At 42.8% G+C, this 18,047-nt stretch overlaps 1 protein-coding gene and 1 pseudogene across 3 annotated transcripts in view; both read right to left on the reverse strand.

Annotated features, from left to right (window-relative positions):
• The window catches only part of SAMD4A (sterile alpha motif domain containing 4A), a 216,428-nt gene that overhangs the window by 129,528 nt on the left and 68,853 nt on the right, over nt 1-18,047 (reverse strand). The window lies entirely within an intron of this gene.
• Nucleotides 1-18,047, reverse strand: part of LOC129495952 (60S ribosomal protein L23a-like) — an 88,199-nt pseudogene that overhangs the window by 1,418 nt on the left and 68,734 nt on the right.

Consider the following 18,047-nt stretch of genomic DNA (forward strand, 5'->3'; position numbering starts at 1 on the left):
TGTCCCCTCACTTTGCTGAGCTGCTGTCCTCCTGGGCAGTGCTGCTGCTGTCCTGGAGAATTACAGTCCCCCTGGGCTCCTGCTCCCACAAACTCTCTAGGAACACTCCTCAGCAGTAGAAGGAATTTTCTCCTGTTCTTTGCAAATAGAAGACACTTGTGGCAAAACTTGTGCTGGGGCAAATGTCCTGAGAGAGAAGTGGATGCCAGTGTGACGAGTGCCTGGGCATATGTCTGCAGTCTATCACTTTCCAGAACAAGTTATCCAGTTTCTCAGAGGCCTCTTAGTTCCCTCCATTAATTATGAAGAAAATAAAAATAATATCTACATCCAATGTTCCTACAAGGATAAAAGGAGGTAAGGTGATTTGAAAACAATATGGCACCATCCAAAGAAGAGTTTAGGTATCATTGAATCCTGGCAAATTAGACTGGCCAAGACCCTGAGACCAGGGGAGAGAGACTAACAAAGAACTCTATAGTAGGCCTGGCTCACTTCTCTACTTCCTCTTCCCAGCCCCAACCACACCCCCAGTGATGACACTCGGCCACCTAAACTGTCCCAATGTGTAACAACACATTCTGACATTCCCAAAAGCTTGTTTGACATCCTACTCTGGGTGGGTAGCTGTCCGGCTCTCCTATAGTCAACGCCCCACCAAAAGTCTCTTCCTCATCTAGCCATTTGTGATGACCTATCCAGGCCATTTGTGATATTTCCATAGTGGTATCCAGTTGACCTCCAAGTGAGGTTGATTCCCTTAGCATTCCCCCTAAGCCACTCTACCCTTTTTTCATTGTAATGTCCTTACTTTTCACTCTTGGTTTCCACTCTCACATCTTCTAAGATTACACTCATTAGAAGAGTAGTCAGATTGAGGAATTAGGTACACCCCCTGGCTGGCTACGTTTTACACTCTGTGCAGGAGGCAGAGAATGAACAAAGTTGGGGCCAGACCTGCTTAGAAGAGGATGACACTGGGCAAGTCACTTGGCTTCTTTGAGGCCCCATTTATGCACCTGTTAATTATGGCTGTCTCGTTCACAGACTGCTTGTGAGGGCCTGATGTTATAAGTGAGGAATCAGGCAAGGAAATAAATGAAACTGGGGAACTAAGCATCCAATTTATCTCTGGCTCTTTGTATTATAAAGGGGATATTTAGGATTTTTATTCCACATTGCTATGGCTGTTTTGGGGTCCCTTACATGACCAGGAATGTGGAGGATACTAACATTTGTTCAGCACACTAGAGTCACCCAGCTACTTTGAGCTGTGCTGGGCTGCTTGAGGTTGAGGGAATCAGTGTCTCAATGGGCCTGTGAGGCATTTGAGATGCATGATGGTCAGGAACTCAGTCTCACAGTTCCTGAGAAATCTGCCATCCTCCCTGGTGGTATCCATTCTTATCAGGACTATTAACAAAATTTTTTGTGCGGAGGAGTTTTTGGTGGTGGCATTTGGTTCTTTTATGGCCCTTCCTTTATCTGGACCACAAATAATCAACTGACGAATCTCTCTCCCTGTTCTCATTTTTCAGCGGATATTTCCTGGGGATGTTCTACTTGGTGCTTTAGGGAAAGATGGGTGGATGGAAGCTAGTGGTCATGAGATAGAATATAGTACCTGAAAACAAACAGACAGACAGACATAGTCACAGAGCCCAACTGTCAGAGTGCTGGCTGACTTTGGACTCTGAATATTTCCTTTGGAAACTACCTGTGCTGCGTCACTATCTGGGACTATGCTTGAGACAACCTCAGCACCTTGTATGACACTTGGATGCTTAGTTCCCCAGTTTCATTTATTTCCTTGCCTGATTCCTCACTTATAACATCAGGCCCTCACAAGCAGTCTGTGAACGAGACAGCCATAATTAACAGGTGCATAAATGGGGCCTCAAAGAAGCCAAGTGACTTGCCCAGTGTCATCCTCTTCTAAGCAGGTCTGGCCCCAACTTTGTTCATTCTCTGCCTCCTGCACAGAGTGTAAAACGTAGCCAGCCAGGGGGTGTACCTAATTCCTCAATCTGACTACTCTTCTAATGAGTGTAATCTTAGAAGATGTGAGAGTGGAAACCAAGAGTGAAAAGTAAGGACATTACAATGAAAAAAGGGTAGAGTGGCTTAGGGGGAATGCTAAGGGAATCAACCTCACTTGGAGGTCAACTGGATACCACTATGGAAATATCACAAATGGCCTGGATAGGTCATCACAAATGGCTAGATGAGGAAGAGACTTTTGGTGGGGCATTGACTATAGGAGAGCCAGACAGCTACCCACCCAGAGTAGGATGTCAAACAAGCTTTTGGGAATGTCAGAATGGAAGCTACCTAGATGGAATTTGGCAGTCATTTGCCTTGAGAAGGAGGCTGAAACACAGGCTGGTGGAGGCCTTGCAGGGGATTACAGCCCAGATCTGTAACATGAGGGTATCACTGAGCTTCCATGGGGAGGTCTGGGAGCTCTGTGGCCCCAGGCTAACATTTATAATTCATTGGAGAGCTAAATAATTACACCTTCCCTTTAAGCTCCTCTTATATCTACTTCATGTGATTCAGTTGAAGAATATTCTTGACCTCAAGGTCCTGGAACCTAAAGTTGAACTGCACTGTCAAAGGAATCTCCACTCTGCTGGGATGAGTGGGATCTCCCTACTGTGCAATCTTTAGACCATCCAGATCTACAGAATTACAAAGTAGAACCCAAAGAGGACATTCTTACCTCCAAGAGATAGGCAGAAAGGAGCCTGGCTCTGCACTGGCTGATTTCAACAATCCTCATACAAAGTTTCCTGAAATTGTCACTTACTTTGCAAGGCTGACTGTCCTCCTGGTGCAACTGGACCCCCAAAGTGGACAGACAGTGCCTATGCTTTAGCAGAGGACCCAGCACAACTTTGACAGCAAGGTTGCAACACTCTCAGCAAAAAAACCTTGACTCCAAAGCTAGAAATAGTGCTTCCAGCTGACCTCTCTCCTCTTCCCCTCCGTAAACCTGGCATCTCCCTGAACCCTTGACTGGCAGTGAACGAGCAAGACCAGCAGCCCAATCACACAGTTCATTCTAGCTGCTTTGGAAAGTGAGAGAGGAGTCAAGGAAGAAAGCTGTATTTACACGGACAGGAGTGCAAGACGCAGCGAGGAAAAGTCTTTCTACAAAAACACCATGATAGGGTGACTTACCTAAGCAAAATTGTAGCTAATCATCAGTTTCAGTTTCTCATTATACCACAGATAGGTGGTGGGTGGACTAATCTGTTTCAGAGGCCAATGTACCTGCACTATTTTATAGAAAAATATTTTAATGGCCCATATGTGTCACTGTAAGTTTAGTGAGGAACCTGAAAACTGGTCGTACTACAGGTATTAGTTGTGTATATAGAGTATGTGGCACACATGCATTCCTATAAAAGGCACCCTAAATACTCATCAATCTGTCATTGACTTCCACTGGAAAACAGATGTTAAGTTTCTTCAGGGAATGGAGAAATGGCAAAAAAAAAAAAAAAAAAAAAAAAAAAAAAAAAAAATCACGTTAAAAAACCCTAACCCTTGACCGGTAGGCTTGGCAAAATGGGAGAAGGCACATAAAAAGCTACCCCCAGAATCAGCTTCACTATAATCCATGCTACTTATTTTAGAGGAGATCTGTGCAAGTAGCTCAGCACCTCCCAGTCTCTTAGCAGAGAAGTTCGTGCTTGATTCATCATGAGTTGGGGGGTTGCTTCTCCAGGGGGAAAAACCAGGAAGGGGTGACCTAGGGAAGACCCACTGGAAAGGATCCACCACAACCAAGAACAGAAGCTTCTCCAAACAAGCATCCTGGGAAGAAAAGCCTTTGACAATTTCCAACTCAACACAAAATAGCCAACCCAAAATGCGATCAATGAAAAACAGTCTTGAGAGAGTGCTGTGATATGAAAATCTACTGAAACAATGAAGGGTAAAAACAGATGCCAAAGATTATTGGAGAGCTGAATTCTATACGAAGGGAAGTTACGGATAAGAATCTAACCCTTAAGAATCTATAATCCTGTCCATATGATTTTTATTCATTTTTCCATGTCCACCACAAAACTAGCACCCTCAATAAGACAAATAATAAATATTTGTTGATCATTTATATTATATGCCAAACACTCTAAGCACTTTACATATTTCAACTCCTTTCCTTATCAAAACAAACCTATGTGGCAAATTCTATAATAATTATCCTCATTTTACAGAAGATAACATTAAAGCACAAAGAGGTCAGGGGCACCTGGGTGGCTCAATCAGTTGGGTGGCCGGCTCTTGATTTCAGCTCAAGTCATAATCTTGGGGTCCTGGGATCAAGTCCATGTCAGGCCCCATGCTCGGCGGGGAGTTTGCTTGAGGATTTTTTCTCTCCCTCTCCAATTTGCTCCTCTCTGTTCACATGCACTTGCACATACTCTCTCAAACAAATAAATAAATCTTAAAAAGAAAAGGCACAAAGAGGTCAAATAAATTGCCTAATGTCACACACCTAGTAGACAATGCCTGGACTCACACCTGGCCATTGACTCCAGAGTCTCTGCTCCCTTTGTTTTTGTTTTTTTTTTTTTTTTAATTAGAGAGTCTTGTTTACTGGTTTTTTTTTTTTAAAGATTTTATTTATTCATTCATGAGAAACATGGAGACAGAGGCAGAGACACAGGCAGAGGGAGAAGCAGGCTCCCTGCAAGGAGCCTGATGTGGGACTCAATTCTAGAACTGCAGGATCACGCCCTGAGCTGAAGGCAGACACTCAACTGCTGAGCCACCCAGGTGTCCCCAGAGCCTCTGCTTTTAACCATTATACTTTACTGTCTTTCAATGAAGAGGAACATCCAAAGGAAAGAGAGAAAACAGAGCCAGTGAAATAAAATGGGTTATGTCATACGCTTGCTGGAATACACTCAGTGAATCAATTCCCATTGCTTTGATTCTACATTTTCCAAGGAAAGTGAACACCATGATGGTCACCACAGCATCCTCCCTCCCCCTCCCGCACTGTGGACATGGGATTCAGGCAGACCAATCTATTGGTGTAGTCCCTGAAAAAGCGTTATCTTCTATTTGCAAAACAATGAACTACATTTTTACTTATGGATTAGCCTCCTGTGAACTCAGAAAACACAAGTCTGTCCTGACCATCCACAAGGTAACTGATGAAATCATGTGAAAGACCTATAAAGCTGAAGATCAGAGCCTAGTCTACAACGAAAACAAGCCAAAAGAGCAGTGTCCCTCGAAGTCCAAACGGAAATAGTCATCTAGTGTAATTTGCTTCTCTAAGAAAGAATAAAAACAAACATCATTTACTGAGCACAAACTATGTATGTGCCAGACACTGATGGGCTGCTCTCTGTGCTGTGTTCTTCATGCATTCTTCTGTATTCTCCCTGGAGAGAGGGGCCAGGGCTTACCAACCCCAGAGTGAAGGCTGTGGTTCCCATGTATCACAGACCATCGCTGCTTCTGGCACAAAATTTATGCTGGCCTGTGGCTAAGTAGGACCACTCTGGACAATAGGGGTTTTTCCAGAAGCTACAGAGGGCTGTCCTTTATTCTGAGATTATATTCTTCCTATGTGTTAGAATAACTTTTCTTTTTTGAAAAGATTGTAACATTATATGACAATTTTGCTCTTGCTGTTTCTAACATCCTGACTTCTCAAGATAAATGCTAACAACCCTATGTTAAGCCTCTTCAATTGAAAAAAAAAAATTGTTAGATCACAAAATTCCAAAACGTGGGGTCACCGGCCCAGGGGGCTGAGAGCCTGGACTTTGTCCAACCTCAACCACAGGGGGATTTCAGAAACAAAGAGACAATCCCAGTGGCTGAAAAGTACCCTATGTTGCCAATGTCTTCCTTGCTAAGCTCCTATCTGACCTCTAGTTACTCCCTTAGTCCTCAGTGGCTGCTACCAGTAGGAATTCCCTATCCTTCCTGGCCAAGCTGACATGCTGGGCAGAGTTCAGGACACAGCTTTAAATGTGGTTTCCTGATTAACAGAGAGACTCCAGGCAGGCAGGAAAGAGTTCAAGCTCAAATATTATATGTCATAGTCATCTACCGGTTCTTAGGAATGAATCCATCAACAGAAATGACCTGGAGCAAAATACCACTCCTGAGAAAATCCCTAACAACTCAGGGAGGGACTCCTGTGGCTGCACTCCACCTTTTGTGTCTTCTTTTCACAAGAAAGTGACACATTAAAAACTCAGTTCCCCTAAAATACATTTACACAGGAAGATACTTGAGAAGGCTGATGGTGATGGAGAGAAATGAATGCTAAAAGGAACCACGCACCACATCTATATGGCTTTCTGGCTAAAGCGGATAAGAGAGAACCCTCAAACAGGAGACGGGGTCTTTGACTTGGCTCTGCCATTAAATTGCCCTTGAACCTTAGGAGAAATCATTCTCTGGCCTTCTCCTTCCTCAGTCACAAAAAGAAGATGTCTGGTCACTCTCACTCCTAACATTTCTCTGGTTCTACTCATTGTCTGGAGGAGAGAGCAAGGTACCTTCATGTATCAAGAAAGACACCGAGAAATAATATGGAAAGGAAACGTGGAGCATTTCCAGGGGCACCTCTGGGGCGGGGGGTCTCTCCAGAGTGAGCTTCCAGTCAGAGAAGAGAAACAAAGTGGGCCTACATTGCTGAGCGCAAGAAAGAGAAGGTAAGGAAAAGAGCAGGAAGAAAAGAGGAGGGGAAGAATCAGAGAAAAGGCAGGACCTAAATAAGTGTGATCCTATGAGCAGAGAGAGCTAAAAACAGAAATAGTGGAAGAAGAGCAGAGAAAGAAGGGGAAGGAAGAACCAGACCTCTGCCTCTCATTTTGAATAGAAATAGAATTTCCTGGCTCTTTCACCATCTACTCACCAAAAAACGTCACCAGATGTGAGGTCCCATGGCATCCTGCCAAATTAAATAGAGAAAAGCCTCACTCTTCCAGAGAGCAATATAGCACCATTTTCCGTAATACAGCAAACACAGAGGCAGCCCATCTGTACGCAGCTACGACAGAAAGGAAAAAAAAAAAAAAAAAAAAAAAAAAAACTAAACTCCACAAAAGGTCCATAACCTTTAAATAAAAAAAAAAAAAAAAAAAAGATTCTGGGCTAAGGCATCCAGAAATAGAACATTTTGATTACAAAATAAAAACTAGGTCAATAAGATAATGGACGTGATTTAAATGAAAATCACAGTATTTGTAATGGGCTAAAAATGGTATCAATATTACTGCAGAGAAGGAATATAATTAAATGTATTTTTAAACAGCAGCTCCCCGCCCCAGCACTACAAATCCCAGCCCCGCCACCACTACTCCTCCACCTCATCGGAGAGGAATGTACTGGCGTGCCACAAGTTGGTCTGAAGAATGCAGAGTTTCCGTACTACTTTAGAAGATCCCCAATGACACTGGTTAGCTACATTCTTTCACTTTTAGATCACTGTTATTCATTTATAAAGCAAAGAAATGGAAAGGTTCAAGATCTGACCACTTAGTTCTTTTATGATTTCTACTATATGGCCAGGAAATATGCAGATGGAGGTATAAGGGCCACAGTTCTCTCTGGCCGACTGACACAAGAATTCCAGACCATCACACGAGGTGCAGAGAGATCCTAAGAGGGTTGAGCACAGGCAAGGAATTAAGATAAAGGGTGGAAGTGCAAATTTCTGGTTTTCTTTCTACGAGATGTGGTGTGACCTTATGGATGAACTCCAGCTCTTGAGTGTAATTTATCTTCTAAACCTTCACAGGGGGAAGGGACGCAAAGAGGCACAAGATGAATTAGCTATAAGGAATAATGTTCTGGATGGTGGCTATGATGACTCTAGTGGGCAGGCAAGGGCTGCTGTGGCACTGGCACGTCCCTGGATGTCTATATAAAAGCCTCGGCCTGGGACTCTGTTTATGAGGAGCTATCCATGGCCCTTCCACACTTGGGATGCCTTCAGGGGTCAAATAGAGATGAAGCAGGATTACTCTATGATGAATATATTACCACTTTAGAATATATATGTACATACACAGGCACATACACAGAGCATTCCTTTTTTTTTTTTTTAAGATTTTTATTTATTTATTAATGAGAGACACGGGGAGAGAGACACACACAGACACAGGCAGAGAGAGAGAAGCAGGCTCCACACAGGGAGCCCGACATGGGACCTGATCCCGGGTCTCCAGGATTACGCCCTGGGCCGAAGGCAGGCACCAAACCGCTGAGCCATCCAGGTATCCCCAGAGCATTCCTTATTGAAGGAGATAGCATCAATATTTAGATTGTGGAAATCTCAGAATAAGATACCTGCATGACCACATATTATCTTCAGCATTCAGAAGAGACTGTTTTCAAAATCTCTTTGTGAGTAGCATATATTTACTAAGAATTTTTTTTTAAGATTTTATTTATTTATTTGAGACAGAGAGAGTAGAAGAAAGAGCACAAGCAGGGAGGGTAGGGAGAGGGAGAGGGAGAAGCAGATTCCCCACCGAGCAGGGAGGCTGACACATGGCTTGATCTCAGGTCCCTGGGATCATGACCCGAGCCAAAGGCACACAATTAACTGACTGAGCCACCCAGGCACCCCATTAATTAGCTTTTTAAAAGAATTAACTCTTCGATATATTTAAATTCCAACACACTGACCATTAGGGCCAAGGCACTCAATCATCCTTAGACAGCACAAGTTCATTTCCCATGAAGATCTGTTAAGTAACAGTGGAACTTGTCCAACAGAGAAATAGGGAACTTAGTAATTTTACATTACGACTCCCGTAGTGCTGAACTCCCTAAGGGCAACTAAGTGTGTCCATAAAATATCATTAAGTTAGTGCCCACTTCACCCTCTCTTTACTTTGAGCATCATAACAAAAGGTATTTCAACAGGCAGCAAGTGTACAGACACCCTAACCATGAGTCCTCTCTGTTAAGTGACTTAAGGAGCTCCAAACCCCTGGTATTCCAAGTGAAGTGAAATAAGTCACTATAATAGGCCTTGAGGAATTCTAAACCAACAGAAAGGCCAAAAAGTTAAGGATCATCTGAGCTCATCCTCTCACTCTCAGCACTGTTCTTATTTATAGTTCCTTCCTACCATCAGGGCCTCTAGACCATGGAACAAAAATAGTGAAGCAAATGCATGGCGAGGGTCACTGCAGACTGGGCAAAATTTCTGTGCATATCCACCAAGTGTGGAGCTCGGTTTTCCGTAGAAGCACACTCAAGTCAACCTTGTCTTTAACTCTGACCTTCCATGACCTCGGTTTGGAGATCCTGAGAGGGATGAAAGAAAAGAACTCAAAGGTCAAGCAAGTAAAAAACACTGAAAGAATGCTCAGTGCAAGCATATGATACGGGGCATGCCTCTGTCCTAGGAGTACGGTGCGGGGGGGGGGGGGGGAATGGATTATTTATAGGGGAAGGGAAATAAGACGACAACATCAGCTCTTGACAAAGTGAAGAAAGCTTATGTTCAGAAAAGCCTGGGGGGAGGATGAAGCACTGTAGTCACTTGTACTGTCACAGGGTGAACATGGTCTAGAGTCACTTTGGCAGATTTTGGCTTCTAGCAGGAGGAACCAGCTGGGGGCTGAGGAAACTGATGTTTTTGGAGAAAGAGAAACAGCTGCTTGAGCACGAGTGTCGGAAGGAAGTCCTCTTCCCTACTGCCAACCCACAAGACATAAGTGTAATCCAGTCATAGGAGCTACTATAACAAGACAAAGGGGGACGAGACTGAGTCATTGCCAATGAGTGCCCCCAGACCTCTGACAAGGAGACAGCGCCAACAAATGCATGAAGGGAACAACCACTAGCCAGTAACATGGGGATCCCTGCCTCCAAACAGGACTCATGGAAGGAATTCTAATTTTATCTGTTCAAGCAACTATTAATTACTTCTACAGGTTCAGAAACATGATGGACTGGTCAATCAGTACACAATGTAAAGATTTATCTCTAAACAATATGTAAACCCTCTATTCCAGGTCTTCGATCTGATAAAAGTTGGGAATCTGACTGACTTAATTTACTTGCATTCATTTCTTTTGTGTCAACTTTGTCAGGTGAGAAGCAGTGAACTACAAAGGAGGAGGTAACTAGTAAGTGGAACGATAGGACACTTCTCTTAGCAATAATCATTCCCTAAGTAAGAGTTTTCAATTACCCCTTCCACTGCCCTACTGGTACATTATAAGTCAGTAACTATAATAGAAAATCCTGCTTTTTTTTTTTTTCAATAGCAAACATTCTAACGGTTAAAAGCCTAAATAGACTGGAGACCAGAATAAACTAGAATACCGAATATTTTAACTCTTGGCCATTTTAATGGGAAAAAATATGAAGTACACATTTCCATGTAAATGGAAATCCTACATTTATAAAAGCAGGCAAGATGATTATGTGTGACAAATACTTATAGGCAAATGAGAAAAACTAGAAAAAAGTTCCCTCTTCTAAAATAAACTACTCTTTTTTCAGCATACAATTCTCCTAAATTCTGACATTTATGCTTGCTTGAAAAAACAATTTAAGTCAACACTTCCCACTCTGTTATTCAACCCTGAGGCATAAAATTTTGATTAAATAGCCTAAAAATGCTTTCGTGCACAAGGAGCAGGCAACAGCTGACTTATACCATGACAAAGTCATACTGTAGCTTGACTTCTACCCAGGTGCTCTGTTGGAACCCTCCTAAATCTATCTTTGACTCTTGCTTTCCCTACCTTCTCCCTTCTTTAAGAACGTACCAAAGCCTCCCAGTGTGGGCGTTCTCCCAGTGATTGCCACTGCACTACACCAGGCTCTTCAAAAAACACCTTTTTTGTTTCAACAGCACCATAACCAGAATGGCATGCTCCTCCCCTGGGTCAGCACCTCCATTCTAAAACAGGATCCTGTAACTTCCCATTTCCTAAAATCTCTGTCCCACTCTTATACTGTCACTCAGCTTCTTTCTCTTCTGGCTCCTTCCTTCCTCCAAAGACCTTAATAAATCATAACTCATCAAATCATGAGACAACTCCAAGATCACATGTTCAACTGCTTCCCTGACAGCCCCACCAGGGTGTCTAATAGGCATCTCTAGCTTACTATGTCCCAAATTGAATTCCTGATTTTGGTTTTAAATCTGGTACTTATTCAGAGTTCTCCATCACAACAAATGACATCACTCAACTGCTTAGGGCAAAAGCTGAGAATTGTCCCAGACACACTCTCTCTCTCTCCCTCTCTCTCTCTCTCTCTCTCTCTCTCTCTCTCTCTCTCACACACACACACACACACACACACACTACACATCACATCCAACAACAAATTCTGATTACTACTTTGAAAATATATCTCTGGGGAGAGCACCTGGGTGGCTCAGTGGTTGAGCGTCTGTCTACCTTTGGCTCAGGTCACGATCCCGGGGTTCTGGGATTGAGTCTTGCATCAGGCTCCTCGCAGGGAGCCTGCTTCTCCCTCTGCCTATGTCTCTTCCTCTCTGTCTCTCTCATGAATAAATAAAGAAATTATTAAAAAAAGAAAACATATCTCTGGAATCCCACCACTTGTCTCCATATCCACTATGGCTATGCTAGTTTAAGCCATCTGCATCCCTCACCTGGAATACCGTATAGTAACCTAACTGAGCTCCTGGCTTCCACTCCTACTCTTTTACTAAAGTCTGTTCTCTGGGGCGCCTGGGTGGCTCAGTCAGTTAAGTTTCTACCTTGGCTCAGGTCATGATCCTGGCGTCCTGGGATTGAGTCCTGCATTGGGCTCCCTGATCAGTGGAATGCTTGCTTCATCATCTCCCATTGCCTGCCCCTCCCCCTGCTTGTGCTGACTCTCTCTGTCAAATAAATAAATAAAATCTTCAAAAAAAAAAAAAAAGAATAAAGTCTATTCTCTGTACCCATTCAGAGTGGTCATTTACAAAGTCCTATAAAACTCATTCTCCTTCTCAAACTTTCCAAAGGCCTCCCATCATACTTAGAATAGAGTCCAAAGTATAAGGATTGTATGGTCCCTGGTAGCCCTACAAGGATACCTCTCCAACATTATTTCTGACCATACTTTGTCTTGCTCTCCCAACTCCACTCATGCTGACTTTCCTACTGTTTTTTAAAACACATAACTCGGGGATCCCTGGGTGACGCAGCGGTTTGGCGCCTGCCTTTGGCCCAGGGCGCGATCCTGGAGACCCGGGATCGAATCCCACGTCGGGCTCCCGGTGCATGGAGCCTGCTTCTCCCTCTGCCTGTGTCTCTGCCTCTCTCTCTCTCACTGTGTGCCTATCATAAATAAATAAAAATAAAAAATTTAAAAAAAATAAAACACATAACTCTGAATATTATCTGTGCGCATGGATTACATATTATCTCTATGCAAATGTTAAATCTATTTATCCACCTACACCTGCTCCTCTGATATAGCCTCAAGATCCATGCTCTGTCTATAAGGGAGGCATCTCAAGCTAGACGTTCCTATGCCAACACAAATTAGACACTGCAAAAAGAAGCTGTTTTCCTATCACCAGGCTGGAAACCTTAAAGCAGCTGCCAACCTCCACTGTACTGTCACCCACAATCGGTCAGGTGCCAAACTCAGCCATGTCCCCTATCACAGGCACCTCACTTTGTCCCTTTCTTCTTAGTCCCTTTATTCAGAGTCTTATATCTGTCCTGGTCATCTCATGTCCAAAATCCTATGCCTCCCCTCGTCTATTAGCTTCCTCATATTGCTATACAAGTGTCCTTCCAGAAGGCTGACAAGGGCTTCTTCTTACACCCAAGTTCAAGTCTACACATGTCAGCTTCCATCCCTGCCTCCCAACTACTTCCTTCTACTGTTCTCATGCTATCCAATAATGACAGTCACCAGTCACACATGGCTCTTTACGTTACAATTCACTATAATTTAATACAACTAAAAATTCAGTTCCTCAGCTGCACTGGCCACATTTCAAGTGCTCGACTGACACATGTGACTGGTGGGGACCCTGCTGTACATTTCCATCATCATAGAAAGTTCTACTGGGCAGTGCTGGAACCTATCTCCTCTGGAAAATTTACTCAACTCCCAAAATAAACTCTGCTGTGAGAATAAATCCCAAAACCAATGAGCCCTTTCAACGTATTTTTACCAAAACTTCATGCTTCAACATTACCCTTCACCCAGCATACATGCAGGACTTTCCTTTCACAAAACCTCTTTTCTGTGTAAATATCTGCATATTACCATTCAATATTTTTTTTCAGTGCTTGATCAGCTCTTATGCCTTCACTATCTGCTAAATAGGGTTGACTATTTTAGACTGAATGCTCTTGTGGGCAAAGCCAATATTTAATGATGCCAAGCATAGAAAGCTCTTCAAAAAGTATGTTTTAATAAGGGTGATAGCATACTAGGAAAATACCTACGCTTTGGAATCACCCTGCTCTGAGTTCCTGTCCTGCCTCTTGCTAGCCACTTGGATCTCAAATTACTTAATCCTTCATTCTCAGTTTAAGCATCTGTAAAATAGAGAACATGGTAATTCTCTTCCTCGTGGGGTTGCTGTAATAATTACATGGGATCAGACCCATAAATCTCATAGCAATAGTTGACGTGTGATGATCACTCATTGTTAGCTGATGAGATCAATGATTTTAGCTAGTTGTACCCAAAATAAATTTAAATAATACTGGAGGGGGTTAAAGCATGATGAAAAAGAAATCTCAAATGCAACCACTCATCTTACAGAGTCAAGTGAATGTCTTCAGATACAATGTGATGGATATTACTTAAATATCAAATGGTGGAAAATATGCATCAAAGTAACATAAATTTGAGCATTTCTATTCTGCTTCTTGTATAAAAGCTGCATAGAGTTTCCAGTTCTTCGGAAAATTTGTTTCAGGAACAGTGGAACCTTGCTTGGCAAGTTGAACAACTTTCCATTAGTTAAATGCAAGAAGGATGATTTCATTTTAAAAGTGAAATGTGGAAAGTGGTGAAATGGGCAGGCTATAACTAATCATACTAGTCTTTAAAAATCTGAAAAACAAAACAACAGAGAGAAGACTTATAATTCAAAGCACATGTGAACATCATTTTGTATTGATTGCTTCAAAGTCCATCATGCCAGTGAACAACTAAAATGAATACATATACATATTCCACACATTTGGAACATGAGATATCTTCCTGCCTAGAGTAGCTGAAATTCAGAGGTGGCATGTATACTCCATAGCCAAAGCCAATATATTAATTCTGCTAAACCTGTCATCCATTCTTCTCTTGCTATGGCTTCTGAAGGTACTAAGCCAGTGTGTTTCTCAAAGCTTGCACCTCAGATCAATAGCAACAACATCACCTGGGAACTTGCAATTTCTTGGGCCTCACCCTGGACATAATGCATCAGAAAAACTCAAGGGTGGGACCCAGACATGCATGTCTGAAGAAGCCAGGTGTTTCTAGTGCCAGAGCCTGGGAAGCACACCTGGGTTGCACCTGCACCCTCTCTTGGGGGCAGCTCTAGCAGAGAAGCCATTAGGCCTTTTCTTGGGCAGATAGTATTGAAAATAGATTCAACTGCTCTCATTTGTTTGGACATATGATATGGATTCAGGTTCCCTCCCATAAGGTATGATCCCTGATGGGAAAATTAATGGAATCATTAGCAATGCTGAGCAGAGCCCAGGAAAGGAGGACCTCCCAAGACTCTAAGGACCAACAAGCCTCCATAACACCACACATTTTGTCTATCACATAGAATGGAGTCAAAATTATATGGCCCCAAATGGGCAGCCCGGGTGGCTCAGCGGTTTAGTGCTGCCTTGAGCCCGGGGCCTGATCCTGGAGACCTGGGATCAAGTCCCATGTCGGGCTCCCTGCATGGAGCCTGCTTCTCCCTCTGCCTGTGTCTCTGCCTCTCTCTCCCTCTCTCTCTCTCATGAATAAATAAAAATCTTTAAAAAAAAAAAAACAAACAAAATTATATGGCCCCAAATCAAACGGTTTTGTAGAAGAGTTCCTGACCTTCAACGAGACATAAAAGAAAAATACAATGGATGGAGTACTGCGGTTAATTTCCCCTAACACCTGTTTATTTTTAAAGCACTTTGGGGAGGGATCCCTGGGTGGCGCAGTGGTTTAGCGCCTGCCTTTGGCCCAGGGCGCAATCCTGGAGATCCGGGATCGAATCCCACGTCAGGCTTCTGGTGCATGGAGCCTGCTTCTCCCTCTGCCTGTATCTCTGCCTCTCTCTCTCTCTGTGTGACTATCATAAATAAATAAAAATTTTAAAAAATTAATAAAAAAAATAAAAATAAATAAAAAAAGTACTTTGGGGAACAAAGGGGGGGTCACATAATTATGTAATAAAATCCCACCAACTATATGAAAAACAAACAGAAAGGAAGACACTAGATGCCCTCTTCAGAGGTTTTTGAGAACCTAACACTTCCTAACAGTCTAAACTCATTTGAAGGGGAAATGGAGAAATATGCTTGACCTCAAATTTTCATCATATAAAAGTACTTTTAAGCAAGAATCGCCTTCAATGACTTTTGCTGTCATTTTTAAAAAGGATCTAAGACAAAACAGAAGCTTATTTTAATACTTTGATGCCTCCATAATGTTGACAGTTATATTTTCACAATTCAAATGTGTTCTCCAGCTCACTGCCTTATTCATTTTTCACTGGAAGGAATAAAATTTAATATGCATTAATATAAAGTCTTATGCTTTTTAAAAGAGTTTATTTATTTATTTGAGAGAGAAAGAAAGAGCATGCACAAGCACATGATCAGAGGGAAGAGGCAGAGGCAAGGAAGAGAATCTCAAGCAGATTCCATTCTAAGTGCCTAGCCTGAGGCAGGGCTCGATCCCAGGACAGGACCTGACCCAAAATCAAGAGTCAAGTGCTCAACCCACTGCACCCCCAGGTGCCCCTAAAGTATTGTGCTTCTTTAAAAACATTTTGTTTGAAGATTTTTTTTAGAAGGTGCCTATAGTCATATATTGTTTCTGCAAATACGGTAATTTAAAGAAACAGATTCTTTCACAAATTTATATCACAGACTACATAGTTGTATAGGAATAGCCAACTTCTTTTTTTTTTTTAAAGATTTTATTTATTTATTCATAGAGACACAGCTAGAGAGAGAGGCAGAGACACAGGCAGAGGGAGAAGCAGGCACCATGCAGGGAGCCCGATGTGGGACTCGATCCCGGGTCTCTAGGATCACGCCCCGGGCTGCAGGCGCCACCGGGGCTGCCCGGAATAGCCAACTTCTGAAAGGAGAAAGCAGTAGTAATGTCTGGACAGTGGGGTTGGGGGACAGAAAAACAAGACTTTAGTTTTTTCTTTAAGGATTTAAGACTTTAAATCCTTGAACCCTATTCAAACTTATTTTTTACATATTTTGTATAATTTTTTTAACTGTACTAGGTAGAAATAAAATGAGTGAACTTGAAAGTAATAAATCCATGCTACTGGACCATTAACCGTTGGTATCCATCTCATTGACCGTTACCTGATAGCTTTAGGAAGCAGTTTCCATTAACTTTTTCTACATTGGGGTACACGTCACCAGATGACACTAGGCTCTCATCTGGTACAACTCAGTCACACTGCAAATGAAGCAACAGAGGCACAGAGAGGTTAAAGTTTGCCCACATCATCAAACTTAATGATACCAGGGCAAGGCTCACCCTGAGCTCTTGGGCTTCTTGGTTTATGCTCTTTTTTTTTACAATTCTATCATATTGTCCATCACAAGTTCTACACACCACTCATGCATTAATCTAAGATTTAAGTCATAATCATGAAAGTACTACAGTGTTACACAGACATGACTCCACTAGAACTAAAGCTGGACACTGTAAATGAACCCTGCACCTACCGATGGTCCAGGGGAGGACCTTACACAGCAGCAGAGGGGTGGGGGTGGGGAGGCCTGAAGATCAGGATCTCACCAGTTTTCTGCCTGAACGTGACTCCTTAACTTAATTATTGAGAGGCTAGGGGCACCTGGGTGGCTCAGTGGTTGAGTATCTGCCATTTTCTCAGGTGGGGATCCTGGGATTGAGTTGTCGGCCGCCCGGGGTGTCGTGCCCCCCTCCCCCTCGTATCGGGCTCACCACAGGGAGCCTGCTTCTCCCTCTGCCTATGTCTCTGCCTTTCTCTGTCTCTCATGAATAAACAAATAAAATCTTAAAAAAAATAACTGAGTCTATTTGCATGTAACCTCTTTATGCATTCTTTTTCTCAGTAATGTTGCAATTAAAAAGAGTAGCTAGCTACTTAAAGAACTTTGACGATTAAGTGACATAATTTATGTCAAGTTCATAGCCAAATGCCCGGTACATTGCAAATGCTTAAAAAAAGTCAACACCGGGATCCCTGGGTGGCGCAGTGGTTTGGCGCCTGCCTTTGGCCCAGGGCGCGATCCTGGAGACCCTGGATCAAATCCCACGTCGGGCTCCCGGTGCATGGAGACTGCTTCTCCCTCTGCCTGTGTCTCTGCCTCTCTCTTCTCTCTCTCTGTGACTATCATAAAATAAAAAATAAAAGTCAACACCATGGGCAGCTCGGGTGGCTCAGCGGTTTAGTGCTGCCTTCGGCCCAGGGCGTGATCCTAGAGACCCCAAGATAGAGTCCCATATCAGGCTCCCTGCATGGAGCCTGCTTCTCCCTCTGCCTGAGTCTCTGCCTCTCTGTGTGTCTCTCATGAATAAATAAATTAAATTTAAAAAGTCAAGTAAAATTTAATTAATAAACTAGGCACAATTTAGAACCTTCCACACTGTCTCTGGTCAATATTTAACCTATTATGAACATCCGCCCCAGACTTTGATGGTAAGGGCTCACCTCTGCAAGATTTGCATTTACCCCAAGTTAGTAACCTAAGAAAAGACACACCTTCTGGCTCCATTCTCCCCAGCAGTCATGGCTGAGTAGCTCAGATTTAATGAATGTGTGAAAACACTGTGGAATGGTGAAGTCTCCTAAACAAAAGATACACTTTGTGTTTAGCTTACCCTCAATC

Source organism: Nyctereutes procyonoides, unplaced genomic scaffold, assembly GCF_905146905.1.
Source record: "Nyctereutes procyonoides isolate TBG_1078 unplaced genomic scaffold, NYPRO_anot_genome, whole genome shotgun sequence".
NCBI lineage: Eukaryota > Metazoa > Chordata > Mammalia > Carnivora > Canidae > Nyctereutes > Nyctereutes procyonoides.